This window comes from Apium graveolens, chromosome 5 (genome assembly GCF_009905375.1).
Source record: "Apium graveolens cultivar Ventura chromosome 5, ASM990537v1, whole genome shotgun sequence".
NCBI classification, from domain to species: Eukaryota; Viridiplantae; Streptophyta; class Magnoliopsida; order Apiales; family Apiaceae; genus Apium; species Apium graveolens.
In genome coordinates, this window is record NC_133651.1 from 42926898 (window position 1) to 42943391 (window position 16494).

The following is a 16494-nucleotide window of genomic DNA, read 5'->3' on the forward strand; positions in this document are numbered from 1 at the left end:
TCTGTACTATGACCCCACAATAAACACACACACCACAAGTTATAGTCTCAGAGATGAATATCCAAAAATAACACGAGTCAATTTATTCCAAAATTATATGCCATTACACCTTAAAAGGGTTTCTGAATAAATTTACATTTCTTTTCCATTATTACAATTGATAAAGATACATAAGTCTGGTACATCAAAAGTTGAAAGCCTAGCCTATTGGTAGTTCCTACCTCAGCTACAGCGACATCAACGCCTATAGGAAACTGCGGAACGTTTCCTATCCGCTCGCGAATTGGGAGCTTGGTCCTGTTCATCTTGTCTATCTGATGTTGTGCGATGAAAAAAGAAAGCAAGGGTGAGCAACAAGCCCACCAAAATAATATGTATAATAATTAACAATATATGAGCGTTCTCATAGTACTCATGAAAGTCTTGGTCAAGAAGAAATGAACCAAGCTGATATCTTAATGTGATGAAGTCGCAAAATATTCAGTATATATATATATATACTTTTCAAAATCTTGGAAGTCCTCTTCCATGCATAATACACACAGAGTTCCAGTGTATAACTGTATAAAAATATCGTTGTAAGGTGATCTCATATATCTAACCTTGTCTCAACATTTTTCTGAAACCTTTGTCATTCATAAGACAATCATTAACTAGATATAAGTTTAAAAGATGAAGTTACAAGATACTCCAATATACTTATATCTTTTCCGAATACTACTTGAACTACCACAGTTCAATGTATAAATAGTTCATCCCATAGATTAAGCTACAAGACAAAACTTGTATAGAATCAATCTTTAAAATATCATCAAAATAAAATGAAGTTATGAGATACTTCATTTGATGCAAACATCATTTTGAAAACTTGACCCTACCAACACTCAACAATCGCCAAACCGTAGCCTTTCTATCGAAGTGCTCTGGGTAGTGTTGCAGAAATATCCAATTGGATGATGAACTCATTACGGGAGTTTGCCGCACCAGGAAGACCACTTACGATGATCACTCGTAGTAGTGCAACCCCACCATTTTCTACATGTAGAGGAGAACCTGTCGGATTTACTTGTCAACCGAACACTGGACTCCTAAGGAATGAACCGTCTTAGCGGAACTTCCGGGCCATTTGGGCCAATATAATAAGGCTGGGCCGACGCTACTCGACCACTTACGCCACTCCTAGTTCAGATGAAATCCATGACTCTGAAATGTAAAGCTCGTCCCCCCTTTCCCCAAGTAGAAACTTGTTGATACGGCTCCACCAAGAAGTCGTATCTAGTTGGAAAGGAAAACTCACCAATATTTCCCAGGCGATGCCTATTAATGGATTAACTTGTTCCAAGAATTTTACTTCCCGAGTGTTGGGTAAGTAATCAAAAACTCTTTTATCGAAATAGCAACCTTGTTGCGAATATAAAACACACCACAGAGCCGGATCCCTCAGGTTTTGAGTGAATATTTAAATCCCATTTGAAAGGAAGATCTTAAATATTATAAAAATGAGTTTTGGGATCCGCTCTAACTTTTAAAATCATTTTGAAGACTCGCAAACATTTTTAAGAATGTTTGGAGTAATGCTGATTTAATAAAATAAATCAGTCCTAATATATTAGAAAATATCTGAATATTATTATTTAAATAATATTCCCATAAAGAATAATCTTTATAAAAATAATTGAAGTAGAAGTTTTAAAACTTATACTTGCAATGATTATTAAATAACCAAAGATATACTTATACGAAAGTACTATCTTTATTTGAATAATCAAAAGTGAGTTTGATCATCGACACATTATTCCTTAATAAAATAAAGAATAATAATTAGCAATTAATCGGAGTCATAAGTCCTCAAATGAATATTCAAAATAATATTCATTAATAAAATAAACGAAGTCATAAGTCCTCGAATGAATATTCAAAATAATATTTAATAATAAAATAAACGGGGTCATAAGCCCTCGAATGAATATTCAAAATAATATTCATTAATAAAATAAAGTTATCGAATAAACCTTATTTGATTCATAGTTTTAAAAACTATTCATATATATATATATATAAATATATATATATATTATACTCGGGAGCATCGACTCCCGGTTTTAGAAAAATGTTCTCCTTTGGGTCCCCTATACTAAGGGTATATGCAAATTACCACTTATCTCTAGCATAGGCATTATCAACTGAATCAACAGATATATGTATCAAGAATACGAAACAGGCATGCATATATACCATATCACATGCTACAATATATCGCAAGAATTTGCTAAATAACCATTATGCATCTATCAAAAGATAATGCATGTACAAATGTATACATCACAACAACAGTATAACGGATAGAAAACTTGCCTGAGTGCTCCCGAATAGACTTAAGCTTAGAGTGGGTCTGATAACCTATGAACAACAAAATAAGTCGGAATTAAACCTCGGTCGCTTAAGAAACTAGACTTTAACCATTTAGAGTCCTAACGTTCACTTTCGCGCTTAACGATTCACTTAAGTCGCTCGAGTACCCTCGGCTCCACCATTTTTAATAAATTAACCATTAAGATTTTTAAGGCGATTCTTTCGCGAGTGCCTTACCAACTGCCTAATACTCTTTACATAAATGTTTCATACCCCAATTAGTCATTTAAGGTCCTTAACCAAGGTTTGAAAATAAGGCGGGGGTAATGGTTCGGTCGCGAAACGCCGTTACTTAAAACGGTCGTTTCTCCTAAACCGTACATCGAATTCAAGCGTACCACATATCAAAATGAAGCTCATAAAATGAACTATCTAAACATGGCAATGGTCAAAACCTAACAGTGAGTTTAAGGGTTTTGATGTTAAGAACAAAAACAGTCTACGGTAAATCGGGCATTACGACGGCTATGTTTACGCGATTACCCAAATTTATACCACTCCAAATCAACCCACAATCAACATCACAACCAAACTCCATCCATAATTCACCATAACATCCCCAACAACTCAAAATTATCAATTTATACTATTCTCAAACATGAATTTAAACTATACTTAAGTTCATTAATCAATACTCCAAGAATTACAACTCCGAAACATCACAACACCAACTATCCTCTACATTCACAACAAACAAGCCTCTCATGAACTATAACAACAAAACTAAACCTAACACTCAAGTAAATTTAGGGTTTGGAGGGGTTATACCTTCCTTGGAGAGTGGAGAATCAAGTAATTAGCTTGGAATCACCCTTAAAAGTCCTTATCCAAGCTTAATTTAAACAAAAGCTCAAGAACAAAAATTTTAGTTCTTGAAAAACACTATTCACCATCTTCTTCCATGATTTTTAGGAAGAGATTGTAAAGGAATTTGGAGCTTAGATTTATAGGATAACTATATCTAAGTACAAGGAACCTTGGATAATTACCTCACGATTTAACAATGCTTGGAGCTTGAATTTGGATTTTCTTATCCTTGAAAAATGAAGGAAAGCCGAGAGCTTGATGAAGAAAATGGAGTGTTTTGTGTTTTTTGATTTGTTTGCTTGGTTGCTAGCTTTTGTTTTTAATTAATTACCTTTTTACCCATGAAAAATTGTGTGGTTATTAATCAACCACACCTCCTTCCCTTATGTCATGCTTATGTCACCTTTCCTATGTCATCTTGTTACACTTGTCTTCTTCTTGTTGGTGTGATGACATCATCATCCACTAACCCCTTGATTAACTCCTAATTACTTGGCTAATGACCGCTGATCTGTTATGCGGTTCGCTTAACTTTCGTTTTCATTTATCGTTTGAGGGATCATGCCCGGGATCTTATTACTTGGGTTTCCTTAACCTTTCTCAATACATTATATTCCTTTTATGATCCTCTCTTATAATCCTTGAATTTAAATCCTTTTTTATCCTGTTACCTTATACTCAATTCTTTCGGTATCTGGTGGATTTTCGGGAAAAATCAAAGTGTTCAGATTTGAATTCTGACGATCTTTACATACACTTATATACCACATAGAGTACTAATAATATCCCAGAAGATCAATAAAAGAACCCCTACATAGTGTGGCATGAAAAGTTTTCTTATTCAGCATAATCAGCAAAACACTATTCATAAGGGTTTCAAAAATTTCAAAAATTGGGGTTATTACACTTGTGCCAATTTTGAGACTTGGCATTGTCTTCTCCTCATTCCTGGCTTCAGTCTTCTCATTGTCAGCTACAAGTGCAACTGTTCCTCCTTTTCTCTTCCCCTTTTCCAACAGCTCATCTTGCTCCATCTCAAGTTCATATGTCTTCAAAATTTCATATAATCTTTCAAGTGTGAAGTCCTTATAATCTTGAGAATTTCTTAGAGAAATAGTCATAGGCTTCCATTCCTTTGGTAGAGATCTTAGAAATTTTAAATTGGAGTCCTTGACTTGGTACACTCTGCCATACAGCTTTAATCCATTCAACAGTTTCTGAAATCTGTTGAAGGTATCATTCAATGAGTCTCCTTCTTCAAAATGAAAATATTCATACTGTTGAATGAAAAGCTGCATTTTGTTTTCTCTAACTTGCTCAGTGCCTTCACAGATAAGTTGCACAGTATCCCAAATTTCCTTAGCAGTTTGGCTGTTAATGACATTGTCAAACATATCTTGATCTAGGCCATTAAACAGAATGTTCATGGTTTTCTTGTCCTTGTGAACCTCTTCAATATCTCCAACAGTCCATTCTGCTTTTGGCTTGGGAATAGACTGTCCAACAGCAACTATTGCAGTAGCAGCTGTGGCCACCTTGTGAGGGATGTGAGGACCATTTTCAATGCAGTTGATGTAGCTTTCATCTTGAGAGAGAAGATATAAATGCATCTTCACTTTCCAGTGATGATAGTTATCTCATTCCAGGATTGGAATCTTTACACCAATATCCTTCTTACTCTTGATGTTAACAGAATAGATCTTTAAACTCTTTGTATGTTAAGAGCTTGCTCTGATACCAATTGTTATTCCCAGTGAACTAACAATGAGATTTACAGAAGGGGGGTTGAATGTAAATCTCAAAACTTTTTCAAGTTTTGAGCAATTTCTAGTCTATGTGTTTTGATGAGCAAGTGTGTGTGAATTGCTTTGAGCTAATGCAGACAGATATATATATTCAAACACAAATGTAAAGAACACAACAGACTTAAAAACTTTTCTGGTAGATTTGTTGTTCCACCAGAGATGTGTTATCTCAGAAAATCTGTGATTCAAATAATTAAACCAGAGCTGCTTCCTAGTACAAACTAGATGATTTTCTCTCTGGATTTTTCTAAACAGCTCTGGAAAATTCTCTTCTAATTACTAGCTACTACTTGGTTTATATATTACCAAGTTTACAAGTGAAGACAAAACTGTAAAATACAATTAAAAGACTCTTTACATGTTTCTTCTTCATTTCTCTATCCAATGGAATTTAGGTTTAGCTGTGAATCTTTGAATACTTCCTTGTTTGCACCAGAATGGAAATGCTGCATTTCCTTGATTCCTCCTAGAGGCTGCCACATTCCAGTTTGTCTCTGTCAACCCATGTGCCTCTGTCAGCTTATGAATTATCACTATCAACTGCTATTGAACTAAGCATCCGTTGAAGCTTTTATCCGTTGATGACTTTATCCGTTGAAGCACTAATCCGTTGATGGATGTTATCCGTTGAAGCTTTATCCGTTGATACATTAGCAGTTGAAGCATTATCCGTTGAAGCACTCATCCGTTGATGGATGTTTTCCATTGAAGCTTTAGAGACATCCGTTGAAGCTTTGTTTCTCATCCGTTGAAGGCCTTTAATATCAGTTGATACTATTTCACTTATACAAAATTACAAGGCATGAAATATTTACAATTAGCCCTCCTATTTGCATATCCACTAGTAGTCAACATGACTGATAATTTTCCACAACATCTAAGAATTATAACTTAAATACAGAGAATGAAATGTGCTACAATACTAAGCTTATTTCTAAGTAAAGCTACTCCTTCAACGGATAGCCAAAATGGTCTTATCCGTTGAGGTTACAAACACTATATTTCTACTTAAGTGTTTTGTTTAACTTATCATCAAACTAATACACATATTCCTAATAGTTGCAGTCGTCCACATCTCTTCAACAACTTCACAGTATATGGTGGGTGATTCCAGCATGGCATAGTTGAGTTTGCAGTTCTTCATAAAATCCATCATCTTGTGGTAGTCACCAGACTGTTGAATCCCCTTGTTCACAATAACAGTGAAGTTGTTCTTCTCATAGATAAATCCAGTTTGAGACATTATCTTGACGACTGGTGCCATTGTTAGAGAGTAAAAACTTGCAGAGAGAGAGAGTAAGTGCTTTTGAGAAAGAGAGAAGTTAGAGCAGATGATTTGAGAAAGATAAAAGAAAAGCAGTGAAAATGAATTGTGCTTTTATACTCTCTCAAAAATAACTGTCAAAAATAATAAAGTAAAATAAAGCAACCAATAAGAATTGCCCAAAATAGCCGTTTTAAAGATATACTGTAAAAATTCCATCAATTATCCGTCGTGTTATACTTACTAACTGTAAGTATACTCGATGGATAATGTTCAGGAAATTAACGGCTAGGATTCAGACAATTCGACGGATGAGAATAAAAAGTTATCCGTCGAGTCATAAAATATTCCAAAAAAATAATTGATTTTATTAACAAAATGTAAACTGACGAATGATCAAACTCGATGGATAATGATCATCCGTCGAGATGTAAATTTTGACTTAGCCAAAATTTCATCCAAGACTGAAAAACCAATTAAATTTCTGGCTGCAATACAACTTGCAAATTATTAAAAGGAATTCAAGAGTAATTTAACATACCTAACTCACTTACCAACCTTGAAAAGGTGGATTCATCCAGTGGCTTGGTAAAAATATCTGCAAGCTGCTTTCACTTGGAATAAAACGTAGTTCCACAGTACCATTCATTACATGTTCCCTTATGAAGTGGTACTTGATGTCTATGTGCTTTGTTCTTGAATGTTGTACTGGATTTTCAGTGATGGCAATAGCACTTGTGTTATCACAGAAAATGGAAATTCTTTCCACTTGCAGATCATAGTCTAGCAATTGGTTTCTCATCCACAAAATCTGTGCACAGCAACTGCCAACAGCAATATACTCAGCTTCAGTTGTAGAAGTAGAAACTGAATTTTGCTTTTTACTGAACCAGGACACAAGCTTGTTTTCTAGAAATTGATAGGTTCCTGTTGTACTTTTTCAATCAATTCTACAACCTGCATAGTCTGCATCTGAATAACCAGTTAGATCAAAATCAGAATCTCTAGGGTACCAGATGCCAAGTTTTGGTGTTCCCTTGAGATATCTGAAAATACTCTTAATAGCTACTACGTGAGATTCTCTAGGATCAGCTTGAAATCTAGCACAAAGGCATGCAACAAACATTATATCTGGCCTACTAGCTGTTAAGTACAAAAGTGAGCCAACCATGCCCCTATAACTTGAAATATCAACAGACTTTTCAGTAGTGTTTAATTCAAGCTTAGTTGTAGTGGTCATGGGAGTTTTTGCAGATGTGCAATCCATTAGATCAAACTTCTTTAAAAGATCATAAATGTATTTAGTTTGACTAATGAATATTCCATCACTAACTTGCTTAACTTGCAAACCAAGAAAGTAAATTAGTTCACCCATCATGCTCATTTCATACTTACTTTGCATCAATTTGGCAAACTTTTTGCAAAGTTTTTCATCTGTAGAGCCAAAAATAATGTCATCTAAATAAATTTGAACAATTATACTAGAGCCATTAACATTTCTAAAGAATGAAGTCTTGTCTACAGTACCTCTAGTGAAGTGATTCTCCAAAAGAAACTTTGACAAAGTGTCATACCGGGCTCTAGGTGCTTGCTTCAGTCCATAAAGTGCTTTCAAAAGATAGTAGAAATATTCTGGAAAATTTGGATCTTCAAAACCAAGAGGCTGACTGACATAGACTTCTTCCTCTAAATCTCCATTCAGAAAGGCACTTTTGACATCCATTTGATAGACCTTGAAATTGGCATGGGCTGCATAGGCTAAGAAGATTCTGATGGCTTCAAGTCTTGCAACAGGAGCAAATGTTTCATCAAAATCTATTTCTTCTTGTTGACAATAGCCCTTAGCAACAATCTAGCTTTGTTCCTGACTATTATGCCATTTTCATCCATCTTGTTTCTGAATACCCATTTGGTGTCTATTGGATTCTTCCCTTTAGGCTTGGGCACCAGCTTCCATACCTTATTCCTTTCAAATTGGTTTAGCTCCTCCTGCATAGCTAAAATCCAATCAGGATCCAATAAAGCTTCTTCTACCTTCTTTTGTTCTTCCTTAGAGAGGAAGCTGCTATATAGACATTCCTCCTGAGTTGCTCTCCTTGTTTGAACTCTAGAAGATACATCACCAATGATGAGCTCAAAGGGGTGATCCTTTGTCCATTTCCTTTGTTAAGGTAGATTAGCTCTAGATGAAGAGGCCTCATTGTTGTCTTAATGTGTGATTGAGTTTTATTTATTAGAAACTCCCACTGAGTTAATGGATCTTTTATTTGAGAAAGGGGAAATTTCTGTAAGTGATCTATTCTGACTTTCAGCTTCTTTTGATGACCTGACGGATGGTGAATTTTGAGTACCGACGGATGAAGCTGGTTGTCTCCCGACGGATAAAGCAGATTGTCTCCCGACGGATGAAGCATTTTGCAACTCGACAAATGTTGAATTTTGTGCTTCATTGGTAGTGGATTTTTCTGCATTATTCTTTGATATTGTTTCCTGATCACTTTCATCATCACTGTCATCACTAACCATCTCCATATTGTCAAATTTGAGGCTCTCATGGTAATCTCCATCTTGCAGTCCTTCAATCTTTTTATCATCAAACACAACATGTATTAATTCCACAACAATGTTGGTTCTTAGATTGTAGACTCTATATGCTTTACCAACAACATATCCAACAAAAATTCCTTCATCTGCTTTAGCATCAAACTTCTCATTCTGATCAGTTTGATTTCTCAAGATATAATATTTGCAGCCAAAGACATGAAGAAAATTTAGAGTTGGCTTCTTATTCTTAAAAAATTGGTAGGGAGTCATGCATTTTTCTTGATTAACCAGAGAAATATTCTGAGTGTAGCATGCAGTATTTATATCTTCAGCCCAGAAATATGTTGGTAACTTGGATAATTCAAGCATTGTCCTTGCAGCTTCAATAAGTGATCTATTCTTTCTATCTACTACTCCATTTTGTTGTGGAGTTCTTGCTGTTGAAAACTCATACAAAATCCCACTTTCTTCATAAAATTCTCTCATGACAAAATTCTTGAACTCAGTTTCATTGTCACTCCTGTTTCTTCTAACTTTGAAATCAGGATGATTGTTGACTTGCCTTATGTGATTGATGATGATTTCACTAGCCTCATCTTTGGACTTAATGAAATATGTCCAATAGAACTTTGAGAAATCATCTACAATTACTAGGCATAATCTTTTCCTTGAGATGGACAACACATTGACCAATTGTTGAATTAAGCTTCTTTCTGAATGATGATTTAATTTGCTTTCCCTTTTGGCAAGCATCACACAGTCCATCTTTAGAAAACTCCACTTGAGGAATTCCTCTAACCAGTTCTTTCTTCATAAGTTCATTCATGGTCTTAAAGTTTAGATGGGATAGCTTCTTGTGCCATAGCCAACTTTCATCTTGACTTGCTTTACTGAGAAGACAAGTAACAGATTCTGCATTTGATGAGTTGAAGTCAACTAGGTACATATTTCCTTTTCTCACTCCAGTGAGAACCACTTTGTTGCTCCTCTTGTTTGTCACAATACAGGCTTCTGAGGTGAAGGTTACTGAATTGCCTTTATCACACAACTGGCTGATACTCAACAAATTATGCTTGAGACCATCCACTAAAGCAACCTCCTCAATGATGATATTATCTTTAGAAATCAAGCCATATCCCACAGTATAACCCTTACTATCATCTACAAAAGTAATACTTGGGCCAACTCTCTCCTTGAACTCTGTGAGCAGGGTAGAATCACCAGTCATGTGTCTTGAACAACCACTATCCAAGTACCATAGATTCTTTCTGTTTCCCTGCACACATTAAAATCAAATCAAGTTGATTTTGGTACCCAAGTTTCCTTGGGTCCTGCCTTGTTAGCTTTCTTTTTCTGTTTCTTAGGTTTGATCTCATTTGACTTGGGGATATTAGATTTATCCTTAGTCATTTGAGTTGGACCTTTGAAACCATTCATTGCAACAGAATTATCATGCACATTTTGATTAACAGGAAATGTCATGCTATTAGTAAACATGTTATTCCAGTAGGGAATGCTAAATGGCATTTGAGGCATACTAAATGCAATATAATAAGGATTAGGTGCAAATGGCATATTAGCAAATTGTGCATTTATATTCTGTGTAGACATAACATTCATAGGCATAGAAGGCATGGAATTCATGTTGGGAAAAGGAGGTGGCACATATATGGAAGTAGGCATAGCAGTTTTGCAATTAACAGACAGATGATTTACACTACCACACTTAACACAGATTTTTCTTGGAGCATACTTATCAGGTGTGTAGTTGTTATGTTTGTTAACCCCCACTTTACCATTTCTATTGTTTTTCCTTTTAGCCTCTATTTTAACCTCAATCTTTTCTAATCTGTCATTCAATTGCTTGATAGACAGATGACCAACATTCACTTTCTTTTCCTTCTTCACTTGACTAGATTCTCCTGTAATGAAGTTTTTGGAGACTGGTCCATATTTTTCATTTAACTTGGCAAGTTTAGCTTTACTCACAGGTTTGCTCACATCCGACGGATGAAGATTTATATCACTCGACGGATAATCCTTTTGATTATCTGACGGATGACTCTCATCATCCGTTGAGTCTACATCTGTTAGCAATCCTTCAACCAAATTGGGTTCCAGCTTATCCTTATTCTTCTTCCAGGCTGCATCACAAAAGAACTCAATACCTTGAACTTTGGTGATTTGAGCATGAACATCTCTAGATGGTTTCCATGCCTTAATCACCTCCTGTTCTCGTTCAAGCTGCTTCTTCAAGATCCCTTCTTTCTTCAAGGACTCAGTTAATTCATCCTTAGCAATTTTACACTTAATTCTCAATTTTTCAAATTCAATAAATTGAGACTCTAGCACATTATTCCTCTCACTTAAAAACAAATTGTTTTCTTTGATTTTAGCATTTTCCTTAGTAAGAGACCTAAGTGTAACACGCAAATGATATAATTCTGTAGACATGTCATTTATTGCATCATTACACTCAGCTTTAGATAAATGTGCAAGGTTAGTGGTGATTACCTGATTACTTGAAGAACTTGTCTCTGTTTCATCAGACTTGGCCATTAGGGCTATATTGACATAGCTGATATCCTCATCCTCATCCAGACCATCTGCTGCCCAGTCATTTTCTTGTGTAATGAAAGCCCTTTCCTTTTGTTTGAGCAACTCAAAATATTTCTGTTTATAATCCACAGGCTCAAACTTCTTCTTGCTGGAATCTGACTTTCTACACTCACTGACAAAATGCCCTGCCAAGCCATATTTGAAACATTTAAATTTTGATTTATCCATCATGTTTCTATTTGGCTTAGCTTCTCCAAAGTTCTTCTTGAACTTGAGCTTGGCAAATATTCTGGAAAGAAATGCTAGATGTTCATCAATGTCATCCATATCATCTTGGCTCAAAGAATCTTCATTTTCTGCTACCAGCCCCTTGCCCTTGTTTTTACAGACCTTTGAAGTTGACTCAACAGCTTCTATCTTCATCTTCTTCTCTTTCTCTAACTCAGCAACTAGTGCAACGGACCCTCCTTTCTTCTTTCTTCTTTCCTCTCTCCATCCTCTCATCTTGCTCTATTTTAAGCTCATAAGTTTTCAGAATGCCATACAATCTCTCCAAAGTAAACTCCTTGTAATCTTGAGAGTTTCTCAATGAGGCTGTCATTGGTTTCTATTCCTTTGGAAGAGATCTAAAGAATTTAAGATTGGAGTCTTTTGTATGATAGACTCTTCCATGCAACTTCAGAGCATTTAGTATTTTTTGAAATCTACTAAAAATGTCAGTGAGAGACTCACTATATTCACTATGAAAGTGCTCATATTGCTGAATTAGCAGCTGCATCTTATTTCCCTAACTTGTTCAGTGCCATCACAGATAATCTGTATTGTATCCCAAACTTCCTTGGCAGTTTTGCAATTGATGATGTTGTCAAACATGTCACCATCAACTCCATTGAATAGAATATTCATGGCCTTCTTGTCTTTCCTGACTTGTTCAATATCAGGATCTGACCATTTATGCCTTGGCTTGGGAACTGATGGCTCATTTCCAGTTGCAGCTCTCATTGGCACATGAGGGCCTCTCTCTATGTAAGCTACATAGGCCTCATCTTGAGAAAGTAAATAGAGATGCATCTTTACCTTCCAGTGATGGTAATTATCTTTGTCCAGAAAAGGAATCTTGACTCCAACATCCTTCTTGTTCATCTTGCTGTTTGTTGTGATCTTTAAACTCTTTGTTCTTTAAGAGCTTGCTCTGATACCAATTGTTAGTCCCTAACGATGCAACAAGAATTACAGAAGGGGGGTTGAATGGAATTCTTGAACCTTTTTCAGAAATGTAAAATGTTCTAACTTAAAATATGTATGACAGTGTTTTAATTTGCAAAGTGCAGAATGACAAGTTAAATAGAATCAAAACACAAAGTGATAAAAACACAAGTCTTTAAAACTTTCTGGTGGATTAGAAAGTATCCACCAGATATATATATATATATATATATATATATATATATATATATATATATATCGAGAGAACTCTGTGAAGCTTGAATAGCTCACAGTTGCTTATAAATAAGAATAACTAAACTTACAGAGAAATGCTAAAGATACAACTTACAAATGTTTCTCTGAGAATTTACTTGCTTAGTCTTGTTGTTGTTCTAATTACTACTCTTGGTTTATATATCACCAAGATTACACAGCAATAAGACAAGATAATAAAACAAAACCTACCAAGTCTAATACTGTGCTACTTCATTACTCTATTCCAGCATCTTTGAATATCTTCATAATATCATGGAAATGGCAATGCTTCTTTGTTCTCAAAAACCCAGTTGAATAGGCTTCCACATTCCTTTTGCATACACTCAACGCATGTGACTGTGTTGTCACTGTCAACAGATGTTTGAATTGATTATCCGTCGGGTACATGATCATCCGTCGGGTTGCCTTGTTGATCATCCGTCGAATAACATTGTTGATTATCCGTCGGGTAGCTATTTGGCACTTGACTTCATTTCATTTATGCAGAATTACAAGACATCATCTATGTACAATAAATCAACCTATTATGCATATCTAATTAAAGTCAATATGACTTATATGCTACTACAGAATCTAAACAAGGTGTATGCAGAAGTGTGTGCTACAGACTTATTGTTACATAAGCTACTCACTCGATGGATATCAAATCCTTATCCGTCGGGACTATATAGAGTCATCCATCGGGATAATATTTGTTTATCTGCCGAGTGCTACATTTTTCACTAAGTTAAATCTACTAAGGTGTTTTGTTAAAGAAATCATCAAGTTCACAACATATCCATAACAGCTTTGTTCAACAGAGATACCCTGTTGAGAGGATGCCTCTAGAGTCTGTTTAATTCCCTATTTTACAATTGCATCCTATTGGGAGGGTGCAGAGGTGGTTTGACTGGTCAACTCAGTTTATTTTGTCTTCTTTGTTTTCTTGACCAAGGGTGACTCTTTTTCTGTTTGGTCCTCACCACTCTCATTGATTACAGTTAATGGTGTCTGCTTCCTCTTCTTTTTACTCACTTCACCCTTTTGAAAGGATGAAGTGGTCGGTTTCCTAGCTTCTAGTGGTACAGAAGGAAGGGTCTCAGTATGGGAAGGTCCCTGTTGGTGTTCCTGTATTTGTCCTTCTACAGGTACAGGAACCACTACTGCACTAGATGTAATTGTAGACCTCATGTCAGACATGGGGTTAGTAAGTGAGCCAAGTAAAATTTTAGACACTTGCTTACAATTGCCTATTTTTGTCCTATTTATACCATTAAGCAAATGAATGTCTTGAATTGTATGATTTAAAGTAAACATTATAAACCTGGGAAAAAAGATTTCCTTACCTCTTGTAACTAGGGGCATTGTGACCCTGGTGCTAAGTTCTTCTAGGATCAATAGACCAACATTCAAGTGTTTGTTGTGAGCTATGGAGAACACCAGCTTCTGGACCACACTTGATATATTGTCATATCCTGTATTTCTGCAAGTGAAGGCCCTCACAATGGAATCAAACAAGAAAGACCATTCCTTCCTTAAGTACTTCTTGTTCAGACTAGCTAGGTTGATTCTTTCACTATAGTTGATGAAGTCCATGAACTCAGCTAGCTCATCCTGTGTTGGAACCTCCACCACAGTTTCAGTTGGAATGCCCAAACCTTGATTCACATCTTGCTCATTAAACTTCACTTGTTGGCCTCTAATAGAGAAGTTTACCACAATAGATACAGAGTTGTCATGCACAATTGTCCTCACCACAACTATTGTCTAAAATTCATGCAGAACATCCAAGTAAAGGATTGGATTAGCAGCTAGAGCTCCTGCAAGATAAGACTCAGACAAAAATTTAACAAACCCCTTGAAACTGTCAGGAGCTTGATTAGCATTTGTAAAATCGAGATAGTTGGTTCCATCCTTGGGGATTGCAGCTTTAACATTGTTTAGTGTCATTTTAGAGGAGTAAATTTGAGTAGGTAAGAAAAAATAGAGATAAAGAGTTTGAAACGAGAGAGAGCGGTTGAGAATTGGAAAAATTATGTCACCTAGAGATCTTGAAGGTGTAAAGAGGTGTATGTCGAGATGTCTGGATATTTATAGTAAAAGGTAGATGGCTTATCGAGAACTAAAAATGAACATTTGGAATTTTCTTATCGAGAAGTCATATTGAGAGAAAAGATACATATCGATATGTCATTTTTCCGATTCTTATCGAGAACTAGAAAATGACTTGTCGAGATGTCAAATAAATACCCAGCTTGTCTTGAATGGACTGAATTGTTTCCAATTTTTATTTGAATAAATTAAAATAAAATCAGACTCATTTTGTTAAAAGTATTTTACCAAAATAATTTTTTAAATTAAATTATCTTAGTTCTGAGTTATTGATAAGTCTAAAATTTATACGTGCAGAGAACTCTTTGAGTTAACACTTATCGAGATCTCTACAATGACTTATCGAGAAGTCATAATAAAGCTTGTCGAGAAGTCCTTCGAGAAGTCAGAAAAATGACTTATCGAGTTCTCACTTGAGAAGTCTCAAAATGACTTGTCGAGAAGTCAATTAGACTCATCGAGAACTCAGTTCTCTATATACTTTTGATCTTTTTGATTTTACCTTGTGCTAATTTTACATATTGAAAATGCAAATCAACAGTTAGACAATTTTCTTTGAATTGAAAAATTCCAAGATAAATTTTGAATTTTGAAAAATAAATATATAGAGATTTCTGAAATATTTATAACTCATATTACAGTTAATTTCTAATTAAATCAAATTAATTTTAATTTATTAAAAATTAATCTGCTGCAACACTTTAGCTGAGTTCTTGCCTTTAGGATGAAAGTCTAGTGAAAGTGGCTTCATCCAAAGGTTAAGTAAAAATGTCAGATAACTGTTTTTCTGTTGGAACAAAAATAAGCTCAATGGTACAATTTGCAACATGTTCTCTAATAAAATGGTACCTTACATCAATGTGCTTTATTCTAGAATGATTAACTGGATTAGCCACAATATATATAACATTAGTATTGTCACATATAATTGGAATTTTGTGTAACACTAGGAAATAATCCATTAGCTGATTTCTAATCCAAAGCACTTGAGCACAGCAACTTCCAGCAGCTATGTATTCAGCCTCAGCTGTGGAAGTTGACACAGATTGTTGTTTCTTGCTATACTAGGATACAAGTCTTTGTCCAAGAACTGACAGCTTCCACTAGTACTCTTTTTGTCAACCCTACATCCAGTAAAATCTGCATCTGCGTATCCAACAGCTTCAGAACCTGTTCCCTTAGGATACCATAATCCCAAGTTTGGAGTCCCCTTTAAGTATCTGAAAATTCTCTTCATAGCCATCAAATATGATTCCTTTGGATTGGCTTAAAATCTTGCACAAAGATATGTTGCAAACATAATGTCTGGTCTACTAGCAGTTAAATACAACAAAGATCCAATCATTCCTCTATAACCTGAAATGTCTACACTTTTTCCTTTCTTATCTTCATCCAACTTAGTAGTTGTAGACATAGGTGTAGATGCAGGTAAACAATCAACCATGTCAAACTTCATCAATAAATCCTTGACATACTTCTTCAATAAATCCTATCACAAAATGATGGACTTCATTCAAGGCTACAAACTGA